Source organism: Camelus ferus, chromosome 12, assembly GCF_009834535.1.
Source record: "Camelus ferus isolate YT-003-E chromosome 12, BCGSAC_Cfer_1.0, whole genome shotgun sequence".
NCBI classification, from domain to species: Eukaryota; Metazoa; Chordata; class Mammalia; order Artiodactyla; family Camelidae; genus Camelus; species Camelus ferus.
In genome coordinates, this window is record NC_045707.1 from 53,754,185 (window position 1) to 53,766,061 (window position 11,877).

The 11,877-nt window shown below is 36.6% G+C and overlaps 1 pseudogene; it reads right to left on the reverse strand.

Annotated features, from left to right (window-relative positions):
* Positions 1–338: 338 nt before the first annotated feature.
* LOC102505236 lies at positions 339–2,774 on the reverse strand (annotated as a pseudogene).
* Positions 2,775–11,877: the final 9,103 nt, after the last annotated feature.

Consider the following 11,877-nt stretch of genomic DNA (forward strand, 5'->3'; position numbering starts at 1 on the left):
TAGGTGTAGGGGGAGCCATGCTTAGGGCACTGCTCCCTGCTTCCTTCCTCCTAGCTTTGGAACCACCATCACAGGAAAGCAGCCAGTCCCAGGGAGGCCCCTTCCATGTCAGTGATCCCAGGGCGGCTGCTCACCACAGAGGGGACAGGGAGTAGGGCGTGTGTTCGTCCCCCTCCCCTGGCCCTCTGGGCCCTGTATTCATCTCCTATTGTCCGGAGCCTCTGTGTTTCTCCTGCCTCCCACGCTGCCTTGGTCAGCAGGAAGTAAGAGGAATACTGCAGCCCCGTTAGCCTGCACACTGCGGGGGCTGGGGGCCTATTTGTGCTTTTAGGGGTGGCTCCCCTCCAACTAACTGGCTCCAGGGGCCATGTGGGGCTTGACAGTAACTGTGGTGAGAATCATCTGCTGCTGCTGCTTATATGCCTGCAGGGGAGGGGGAGAGACACCCAGAGTTCAAATGAGGCTGCAGGGCAGAGGGGAGAAGCGTATGTATTCCTGGGTGTATTTCGCAGAGCAGCCTCAGGTAGCTGCAGGGTGAGGAGCAGGAGGGGAACCAGGCATCCCAAGTGGTCTGAGCATTGAGCATCGCGGTGCTCAGCCTGTCTGTACCAACCGGCACGGACTTATCCGGGGGAGAAGAGGGACCACTGTGGGTGTCCCTGCTTCAAGTGCCATACCCCTATCCCTAGAGTAGAGAGGCACTGCCTTGGCCCCACGCGAGCCAGCGGGGAGCAGAGGGTGGAGGGCGAGGGCAGGGTCCCGCAGGGCCCCATCTTCCTGCGGCGGGAAGGTGAAGAGGTCCGAGAGCCTCCGGGCTGGCAGTTAGACTCTCTTCCGCTGGCCTGTGCACCTCCAGTGCCGTGATGATGTACCCGTCCGGGGGCAGCCCTGACTGCCGCCGAAGCAGCACCTTCTCCTTCTCCATGTCCTTCAGGATCTGCACAGCCTCTGTCTCCACCATCCTCTTCAGAAGCTGGATGTTCTCTGCTGCGGGGGTCTCAGTTTCCATCAAGTACACAGGAGGCAGTGGCGGAGGAGCTCGGAACATGGGACACTGGGGACCAATATTTTGCCACATCTGTTCTCTTTCCTTCATTCAGAACCGGTCCTTCTGTTTCTCTGCCTTGTACTCTTGGGTACAGTCATGAAACAGCTTCTGACTCATCTCCATAAACAGCTTCAGCACGTTGTAGGTCAGCCCACAGATTGTCTTGTTCCAGTGGCTCTTGGAGTTCCTGTAGAGGACAAGGAAAATGATGGGGAGGACCTGGGCAGGGCTGTCACTTATCAGGCTCACGATGTACTCATTGTTCTAATAATAAACAGCACATTCTGCCACCTGGAAATGGGGACTGGAGATACACTTGGCAAGCTGGCAGAAGAGTGGTTCCATCACTTTGATGGACTCTGAATGTTCAGTGGCATCCAGAATCTCTTCTAGCTCATTCAGGAGCATCCCCTCCTTGGGGCTGTGGGTGTTGGGCCAGAACTTGAGAAGTCCCACAATCACCAGCTCAGTGAGGCTACTTTCCTTCTCCGGGAACTGTACCAGGCAGTATGCCACCTGAGGGTGACAGACACTCAGGGACTTGACCTTGTGAAGAGGAGCAGGACACAGATGAGGAACATTTTGCACTCCTCCTTCGGGAGAAGGCAAAGCCATTGCTGATGCTGCCCAGGAGCTCCAGAAGTGCTCAATCCCACTGTGATGCTCCGTCTTATAGATGAACTTGTAGAAGATGTGGCTGATCTGCCTACAGATGGCAGTCCGGAGCCCTAAAATCTTGCCATAAATGCAATACAAGATGGTTTTGAGAAAGTCCGGCTCTCAAGGGTCCTCTGTTAACAGGTCCAGGAGAGCAAAGACAAACTTCAGGTCAATGTACTTCTGGGCTAATGTTTGGCTGGAAATCAGGAGACTCAAGGAAACATGAGAGAGACTCATACACGAGCTGGAGATGGAGCCAGGCGGCTTACAGGGTGGGCTTATTCTTCCTCGGGGACAAGCTCGGCCCCAGTGGGATTCCACGAAGGTGGCAGAGTCTGGAAGAGGTTCACTGAAAACATGGTGATGGCCTCAGGGTAAATGGCCTTGGTAACAACATCGCAGCTGTGGGTGAAGTACTCTGCTATTTCTCTGAGCCCTGTCTGCTTCACCTCCTTGAATTCGAGGTCACTAAGTGGGTCTGACACAAAGTCAAAGAGGACACAGCACTGGTGTAGCTTCTGAATAAACATCTCCTCCGGATCCTGGGTTGGCGAGTCTTTCGTGGCAGAAAGCTTCTGCAGCTCCCAGTTCTTGCTGAGGGGAAAGCAGGAGCCACTTTGCAGCTGGGTACTTGGGTACCTGGGTGCTTGATCTTGCTGAGCTGCTTGGGGGGCAGCTGCTGTTGCCAGGACACTTGGATGACTGCAGCTGAGGCTGGGGCTGGGGCTGGGGTTGTGGCTGGGGCTAGGCTGGGTCTCCTCGGCTAGATATATGTGTGTATTTGTGTGTGTGTATGCATATATCCATGTGTCTGTATATGTATAGCCTCTGTGTGTGTATATATATATATGTACACGTGTATTTATGTAGCTGAGAGAGAGGTGTGTATCTTTAGCACTGTTTTTAGCTTCCACACCTCCACTTGTTCTTGGCTTTAGCTTTCCTATCTCACTGCCTTCCTAGTTTGTGTTTCTTTTCTGAACTGGTTTTGGTTACATATCCTTAACGTATATTTTATACATAACATCCTCTGAAAATTATAGTTCATTAGAGATTTTGTGCAACTCTTTAGATTATTTAAATGCCTTAAAATCTTATTTGCTTATTAGAGAATCTCATCTCTCTCTCAAAAAAAAAAAAAAAGAGACTTGCCTTTTAGAATTTTAGGTTTACATTTATTTTATTTAAATTCCTTAACATTTAAAGGTCAAAAATATGAGTTTCAACATGTAAAGATATTAAGAGAACAAGGTCACACAGTCCCAAAATTCTAGTCCCTTCCACCTCATGAATCTGCTCATCATGCTCACCCCAGTTTAAGTCCAGAGTAGAAATCACTTCATTAATCCCAAAATCTTCTGAGATGCTTTCCTGTTCTACTTTGAACATTGAGATTGAAATGTAGATTTGAGGCCATTTTCTGGATAATTGGATATGAACATCTGTTCTGAAAAACATACATATTTGAGACCAAAGTAGTTTTTTATCTGAATAGTTGCTTCAGCTTCCCATTTCACTCTGTCTAGACATTCTCTTTGAAAAATTATCCAAAAGTTAAATTCACTATATGAGAAAATATGTAAGTTGTATACACTCACAGAAAAATACAACCACATAAAGAATATTCCGTGTTCAAATTTCATGTTCTAATAGGAGTAAAAGCAATACCCTAAATAACCAGGTCTTTAAAATGACTGAATCAAAGATACAATGATAAGATTCTCATTATTTTCTCTATTAAATGAAAATTTTCATGAGGCACGTGCTCATTAAATTTAATATACAGAAACTGATCACTTTATTTAATTGTTGTTTAAAGGTTAACAATGACAGTGAATATGCAATATTTAGAAACCAAGTCTATACTTTCAAAATACTATGTGTTACTACAGCTTAAACCACAATGGCCAACATAACCTACAATCAATCTAACTACAGATAAATACAGTTTTAATGTATAAAAATCATCAAAAACCAATGCATAAATAAAGTAGTGGAGGCTATTAGCACTCATAAGTGAGACCTAACTATTGCAAAAATAGTTAAAATATTTAATTTGTGATATACTCAAAGTTCTGGAAGAGACGTAGAGAATTTTTCTCTCAACATCCTCCCTCACTTCACCAAGGAAATACAGTACCTGAAATACTGCACAGAGATAAAGGGCCATCCATTTTCAATCACCAAGGTTTTAAACTCTATTACAAACAGATGTTTAAAAAAAACTTTCATTGTAATTGCATCTCGTCAGTTTTCTTATTGAATAATAATATATCCATTTCTCTCTTGTATTTTCCCAACTATTTGGGGAAAAAAAAACTCTTAAAATATTACATGCATCTTTTTCTCCCAAGAAATATCCCAAATTTGTTTAACTGCCTGACATGTCCTATAGTCACATCTTTAAATATATATATGGGAACTATATAGTCCCCTCCAACTTTTAAATATATTTGTATTCTACTACACTTAAACACTGTTATTTTACACTTTTTTTTAACTTTATCAGTGAATAAGAGTATATATCTAAAAAGTTAAAATAATGATCTAAATTCTTTTACCACTGTCTCTCTTTTAAAGTAGTCTGGTTTTGACTACAGCTTATATCTATAATCTTTCAGTTGTGTGTTACTGGTCATTTGGGACCACATGAGATGGTATCAATAGTTGGCAGAAGTTATTCCCTAGTATTAGAAAATAAACTCATTAAGAAACTCCATCTTACATTTTAACAGTTACTACTATTGAAAGGTTTTGAGGGTTTACACCTTTCTTGCTTTGTAACACATTGGCTCTATTCTTGAATTACAATTCCTTACCTACAAATAATTATACTATTAATAAAGAAAACATTCAAGAAGAATAATTCCTTAAAAATTAATTTATTTGACTCATAAATCAGCCTAAGACAGTTATTTTCAAAAGGGCAAACTGATCTCTGCTAATAGAATAACCAGTGTTTTTCCCTAAATGAAAAAATCTATAACCTTAGCTTTTTATAGAATTACAATAAAGAAGCTTTCTCATTTGAGTAAATATACAAACTAAAAATTTTTAAATCATGTTAATGCAATTTTAGCTTCTATTCGCAACAATTTCTTAGGCTCTAAATCATATGTAACTGGGCACAAAAATTTTGTTTATTACATGTGGTATCTTTATCCACCATGATTTGATAATCAGTCATGACCTCATTAATAGCCTTTAAAAATCACTTAGAATAATCAATTATTTTGGAAAAACATTTGGAAAATTTGTTACTAATAGTCAAGAAAATTTCTACGACTTTAGTGTGCATTTGAAGTCTCTGTAATAGTTAGAGATTTGTTTGGTTAAATTCATGATCCAAAGTACGTATTTCTACCCTGTAACTTTTTGCTAATTTATTGTAAACAGAGTAGTCAAAAAGCATCCTCTCAAAATATTCTCTATTATATCAAATTGCTATCAAATAAGTGATAATAATAACTGATTGCTAATTTAACTTTGACTATTAATGAGATAATCCTTTCAAATATTGTAGTAAGGAGAGTTTGCTGGGCACCTAAGGAATGTTAAAAGAACACCAGGAGAAGTCACACACAAGAGCTGGAAGGATTCAGACTGAAAAGCTTGGCTTCATGATTTTGCCTAAAGCAAGTTCTTCTCTTTCCTCTTAGCGCTGCAAATTACCGTGGCTCAACTTGTTAGTCTACTACACGCCTCAAATTTTCACTCAGGCAAATCAAAATCTGATTTTTGAGAGTGTCAAAAGACCATTTAAGTACAAATCTAGTGTTTTTACTTACTTGGCCAAATAGATCAAGCTTATTCTTAATGAAATTAGAATTCCAGATTAGACCCACGGCTGTTTTTTGTTGGCCATTTTACTAAATGGATGAACTCTTTTCTGCCATGGGATGCTACAACAGAAGGTCTGAATTAATTTGGGCAATGATGAATCTGAGTCATGTGTTTCCTACAAAACTGATTTAAAAATATAAATACCCTTTTATTTAAGGCAACCTAAATTGATCATCCTTGAAAAGTAAAAAGATATTTTGGAATTTTTTTCCTGATAAATCCATCAACTGGACATATCAATTTAATGTTGATAAAGCTACACATTATCAACACATCACCAAATAAGTAAATACTTAATAAGTAGTGACCTGATGCACTACTAAAAATAGCTGCCATGAATACTATTCACCCAGTGTCACTCTAACATTTAGTATTTTGTTTTGTGAGAAGAAAATGACATTTGTTAAATTATTTTGATAATATCTATTTTATTCTTTCAAATAGATGTATATTTTAATGTAAATTGTATTGCTATGAATACTAAATTTATTATAAGTACATTAATTTTTCACCATTTTTCTGATTTTCATCAGCAAATGTAGTAACTGTGGCAATGAAATTTTACACATCACTCTCACAATACCTAAAAGATTTTACAAGGCACACTTTTACTTAACACAAACAGCAATCCCCATGCCACTGCTTCATTTTTTTAAATCTCATAATTTATGTGATTTTTTAAAAAGTAAAAAAAAAAATTTACTATTTTAGCCACTCATGTTTTAGGAGTCCTAGAGATAAACATTGCAGAGGTACAAAAACACCATTTTGGTACCTTAAGAAACTAACTCTGTGCACCATGTCAACATTCTTGATGGGTCAATTTATTGGTCTTACCGTATAAAATATAATGTAAAATTTTAATCAGTTTTATTTAAATTGCTTACAATTTCTCCATTTGTGATTTCAAAGCAAAATAGTATCTGGATTGTAAAAGCACTGGGAATTTGGAATAGTTGGAGAACAGTAATTCAATCTGTTAAATCAATAATTTTCTTCACAGTATACTCAAGACAAACAGCTTATTTTTTTTTTTTTTTGACAAACAGCTTATTGAAATGAGGGCACACAAGGAAGTCAGTTATGTCCACATAGACTTAAAAATAACAAGGAATAAATGATAATGTTCAAGCTGGCACTATCCTGACAAGGCATTCATAGGTTGTAAAGCAGTCTAGAAGGATTTTTATGTAATGTGTCTGCACTCATAATAACTTTAACAGCTTTTACCAATTTGACCCAACGATCTAGCTTACATTTCCAAGAAATACAAGAAAAAAACTAATTTTGTCAATTTTGTGAAAAATTCAAGTTTATTTTTGATAGAACTGATTATGTAAATGAATCTATAATGTAATTCAAAATGTATCAGCTGATTCATCCCTTAATGAAACTGCCTATCAATCTATTAGAGAAAAATAGAAACAGAAAAAAAAAATCTAATTTTGATCACCATGCAAGCCAAACCAATAGAGAAATTATTGAATTTTTCTCAATTCATCAATTTAAGTGACCTAGGAAAGGCATTCAGTTTCATCTATTGACACTTAACTTTAACAAATTAATAACATTTCCTTATAAGCTGAGTAATTAAATCGTATTTAATGGAGGGTAGAAGAGGAGGCCAGAGAGTGAGACTAAGTTGTCTAGATTCCAAAGAAGAGGCACCTGGGATGATAAGAAAAGAAAACAAAACTAACCAATCTCCTCTAATTTACAGATTATTTATGTAGTCTCAGCACCTAAAATCGTGCTCTCACGTAAACAACATGTTCTGAGCAACTGTGAGGCATGGTGCAGTGACTTCATGGACATTCCATTATCTTATTTAATAAGTGAAACAATCATATAAGAACGATTACTAAACCTAACAGCATATGAGGCAGTGGGGGTTAATAACTTGTCCAAGTCAGATAAGTAATAAGTGACAGAGAGGGGATTCTGTCTCAGGTCTGTGTAATTCAAAAGCCCATGCTCTTAGCCACTGTTGTTTATCACCTCCTTGTTATGAGTCCATTGACAGTGCATATGGCTACAAAGTGATTATCTAGAATATGTGACTATATTAAAATTAATATAAAAATCTAAAAATGAATTTAGATAATTTGAAGTTTTCATATGAAATATTTTTCTCACTTTTTAAAAGAATTTGAACATCTAAGATGCTTCTACGTTTTATTCATTGTATTCAACAACAGCCTGGAAGTCTAAAGTTTTTTCCTAATTTCAATTATTTGAGAAAGAAACAAAACTTACAAACTCAGTACATCAAAGGAGTCCAAAAGTTGTAAATTTGAATTACTGAATAATATGATCGCCTTTTAAAACCCCCACCCCAAATCTGCCAAACTGGTAGTTTGGCAATACGTGTGGAACATTTTTGGTTGATTAATGAATTTTTAAATTTTCAGTGAATATTTTGGAAAGATTGGAAAACACCAACAAACCCTAAAGTTACATTTATCAGCTTAGAGCTTACATGTGCTGGATGCTTAATATGTATGGGGTATTCTGCTAATGGCTACTTCTGTTACTCATTAAAATAATGGTTATTACAAGTCATTATGCAAAAGAATCACCTGGAAAGTTCATTGAAAATGCATATACCAGGCTCTTGGATTCTTGTGGTAGATATGGTATGGGTCTAGGAATTGATGTTTTTAATGTATTCCGGTTAACACTGATGCAGGTGGTGCATGGACTCCTTTCAGAAACTGCATTAAATCCTTACAACAACTCTGTCAAGTAGGAATGACTATTATTCCCACTTCACAGAGGCGGTGTCTCAGGCTAGAGTTACACAGTTCGCTTAAAGGGGTCACACAGTCGAAATGGAGCAAAACTCTGACCTTGTTAGTGGACTCCTAAGCCCAATTTTTCTGAACACTATTATTCGTTATTTATGTTTCTCTAAATTAGTAGCTTTTAAGTCTGGCTGCTTGTTAATATCACTGGGGGAGTATTTTGCTTATTCCTGAGCTCCACTCTCAGAGAGTCTATCATAAGTGTTCGGCAGTTTCCACGAATCAGTATTTAAAAAAAAAAACCTAAGTGATTATAATGTGCAATCAGAATGGGGAAAAACTGAGAATCACTGTACGTCAGTAAAATTCCAAAATTTCTCATTTATCCAAGTTGGAAAGGCCGTAGATTAGGAAATGAGACAGAAGGTGTAGATTTTCCTTGGCTGTTCACTGCTCTTGTAGTTTATTTCAGTACTGGTATAGTTGGATTGAAAAATACAAGCTCCAGACAACTTCCTGTTGCCTGGTCAGGTTTACAGAGGTCACCATAGATATCTTTCCATTGACTCCAGGATTATAGTTTTTCAAAAAAAAAGCTGCATAAATAATCTTTTTATATGAGCCTTGACATATACATCTTATTAATTAAAAACTAGGATTTTAATACATAAAATCTAATGGTGCCATCTATTTAGTTTGTTAAAATACAAGAATGTATTTTAAAAATGTAAGCTGAATTAACTTCCTCTTTCCATAAAGTTAAGTAAACTTACTCAAGAAAGGGAGAAAAACTACCACTTAGTTAAGCTTTGTTTCAACTTTTCCATAGTGCACTTTTTTTCATAAATCCTACAAATGTCAACATATAAGTCTTTCCTCATGCCCTCATAGCCCATATTATCCAAATCTCTAATTTATTTGTTTTTCTTTTTCCAGGAACTGGATACTTTAAAAACGTATTTTTAAATTTTTAAAATTTCAGACAACAGATATAGAACACACTGGCTTGCTCTGAATGTTTAGAGAGTTTGAGGTTATTGATATAACCCTTGATATATAGCCCAACAGAGAAATTAAAGTGTTTACTCAAATACCTACAAAGTGTCAGAAATCTTGGTGATGGCTGATTGAGTCAGAAAGAGCAAAGACAATGAAGAGAATAAATTATGCACACACATACATTCACACATAGTTCCAAGGAGTCCCCTACATCAATTCCAACTCACAAGTTCTCAATGTTATCTGGCTGAAGAGAAATATATCAATTAAATTCACGCGTTAAAAAAAAAATCTAGTCATTTACTCTTTTTGAAACCAGTTAGTGCATTTATATGTTGGTGTTTTGTCTTATTTCAAAATGTAATTTTTTTCTCCACTAGGTCTCTATGTAAAATGAAATTTTTTATGAATTAAAAGATCTGATAAATAATATTCTGAGGTCAATTTTTATGTTGCACTCACAGGATTTTCAGATTTAATCTACATAAAATTAGAGTTTCAGGAACACTTATTTGTAGTATGTTTTTGCTCTTTGCAAACTTTACTGGAACTGTCAGATATTAAGCTTGAATTTAGGGACTTCATATACTTAAAAAACAATGTATAGAGATTTGATAGTCTCAAGATAACCAATTTTATCTTTAAACTTTCCATTGATTAGTATAAAAGAAATAACATTTTCCTCTAAGATAAAAGAAAACTTGTTCTTTGGCAAACGCCGTTTAAATCAAAGGATTTTTTGGACATCCTGAACCAATTATGAATCTGAAATGCCAGAAAGTTTAACAAATTTGTTCAAATTTTTATTGCTGGTTAATATCAACGACAAAAACACAAATCAGTGTTGTTCGTTTAGGACCTAATTCTGTGTCTGCAATTCACCTTGGAAATTCAAAAAATATGTGAATTCAAAGAAATACCATTAAAGAAGACTGCCTCTGATTATGCACTTAGGGTGCACAGTAGAATGAAACAGTTGGGTTTAATAGCTTTACTAACAAACGATAAAATGACTACTTTGATTAAGTACCCTTATATGCTCACGCAACCCTAGAAGTTTCAAACTAGGTAAATGATGGTGATGAGTTAGGTAGATAAACAGATAGAGGTAGTTACGTCAGTTTTAGAAAAATAAATCTGCCGCCTCCAAAATATTATTTTAGCAAAAATAAAAGAAAATGAGAGAATGTGGCCAAGTCAGATAGGCGTAAACATCAGTATATAGTTAAAGAAAGGTTAATTCAAATTAATAAATTAAATGATAGGGTATTATTTTTTCTCTCTTGGTATTACTGTTGTTTAGATTCTTGATAATAGTAAAATGAATTGTTTCAGAAATTATTTTGGATACCATCACAGGTAATATAACCATAATACAAAATCTCTGGAGAATAGAAAAAATAAACACTGTTAATTTAAACTGTTCAGTGCAGCTGAATGTCATTTATTTATCAGCTATTTAGTAAGTGCTCTGCATTCTAGGAATGTCCCTTTCTTAGTATTGCCTTACAAGTCAGTTTTGAGCAGTGTTATTAAATAGAGATGTTCTATGAAAATCTGTCTATTTTTAAATGCTGAAACAATTCAGATAATTGAAAAGACGATTAATTTGATAATTTTAAATCCATAGATTTGGCATGAACCATGGCTCAGACAATTGGACAAAATGTGTCAATTTTAAGTAAATTTAAGTTAATGCATCGCTGAATGTTCTAATTATTCAGAATACAGGACAAGTTCTGTTAAAATTCAAGTCTTCACTTCATGAAAGTCACATTTGTTCATATTTATCCCTTCTCGGGCTCTCAGTATGGTCCTTGTCTACTTGTTGAGAGTGTCCTTTTTCCCATGTTCATGATCTGCATAATAGTTAAGAGCAATAGACTTTAGGAAGCATCTTCTTTCAACATTCAACAGCTCTCTTTAATTGAAAGAAAATATGTTTACAGAGGTTAATGCAGATTTCATGAGCTTCCACCAGGATAGATTTGTGACTTCCACAAGTGACAGAAAATAAAAGGCTCCAAGCTCTACATGATAATCCAAGAAGGATCAGTGACAGTTTACTTGCATTTCTCCAGGGCTTTCTGGAGTCTTACCATCTTACCTGAAAAGTGAGTATAAAGTAAGAACCTTAGGCCTCCACTCACAGGTGGGATATCTATTTTAGGATGGAGGGCTTTTTAACAAATCACATCACCTAGGTGGCAACTAAATTCTACTTACTCTTATGGTTGACTCTGTAGGAAAAAGAAAAATATTGCTGCTGCTAATAGCTCCTCCTGTACCACTGAAGTGTCAGAAGAAACAGTAGGTGAAAGCTTGAGACTAAGCTGCAATTTTGGGAACAAAATAAAGGTAGTTTTCAAAGGAGCTGCAGTTTTTCTGGCCTATATGTTGGATAAGGGTGTATTGCCTTCCATAAATAGTTAATGCGCTCTTTATCAGTAAATGTAATTTCCCTAATCTAGTCAGCTTCCTTCACTTGGATTGACCCTTACGGTTAAAAGCATAGTTTATTTAAGATAACTTTCTAGTCTGAGGGATATTGCTTATGGTCCTGAAACAGAATGATACTACTAG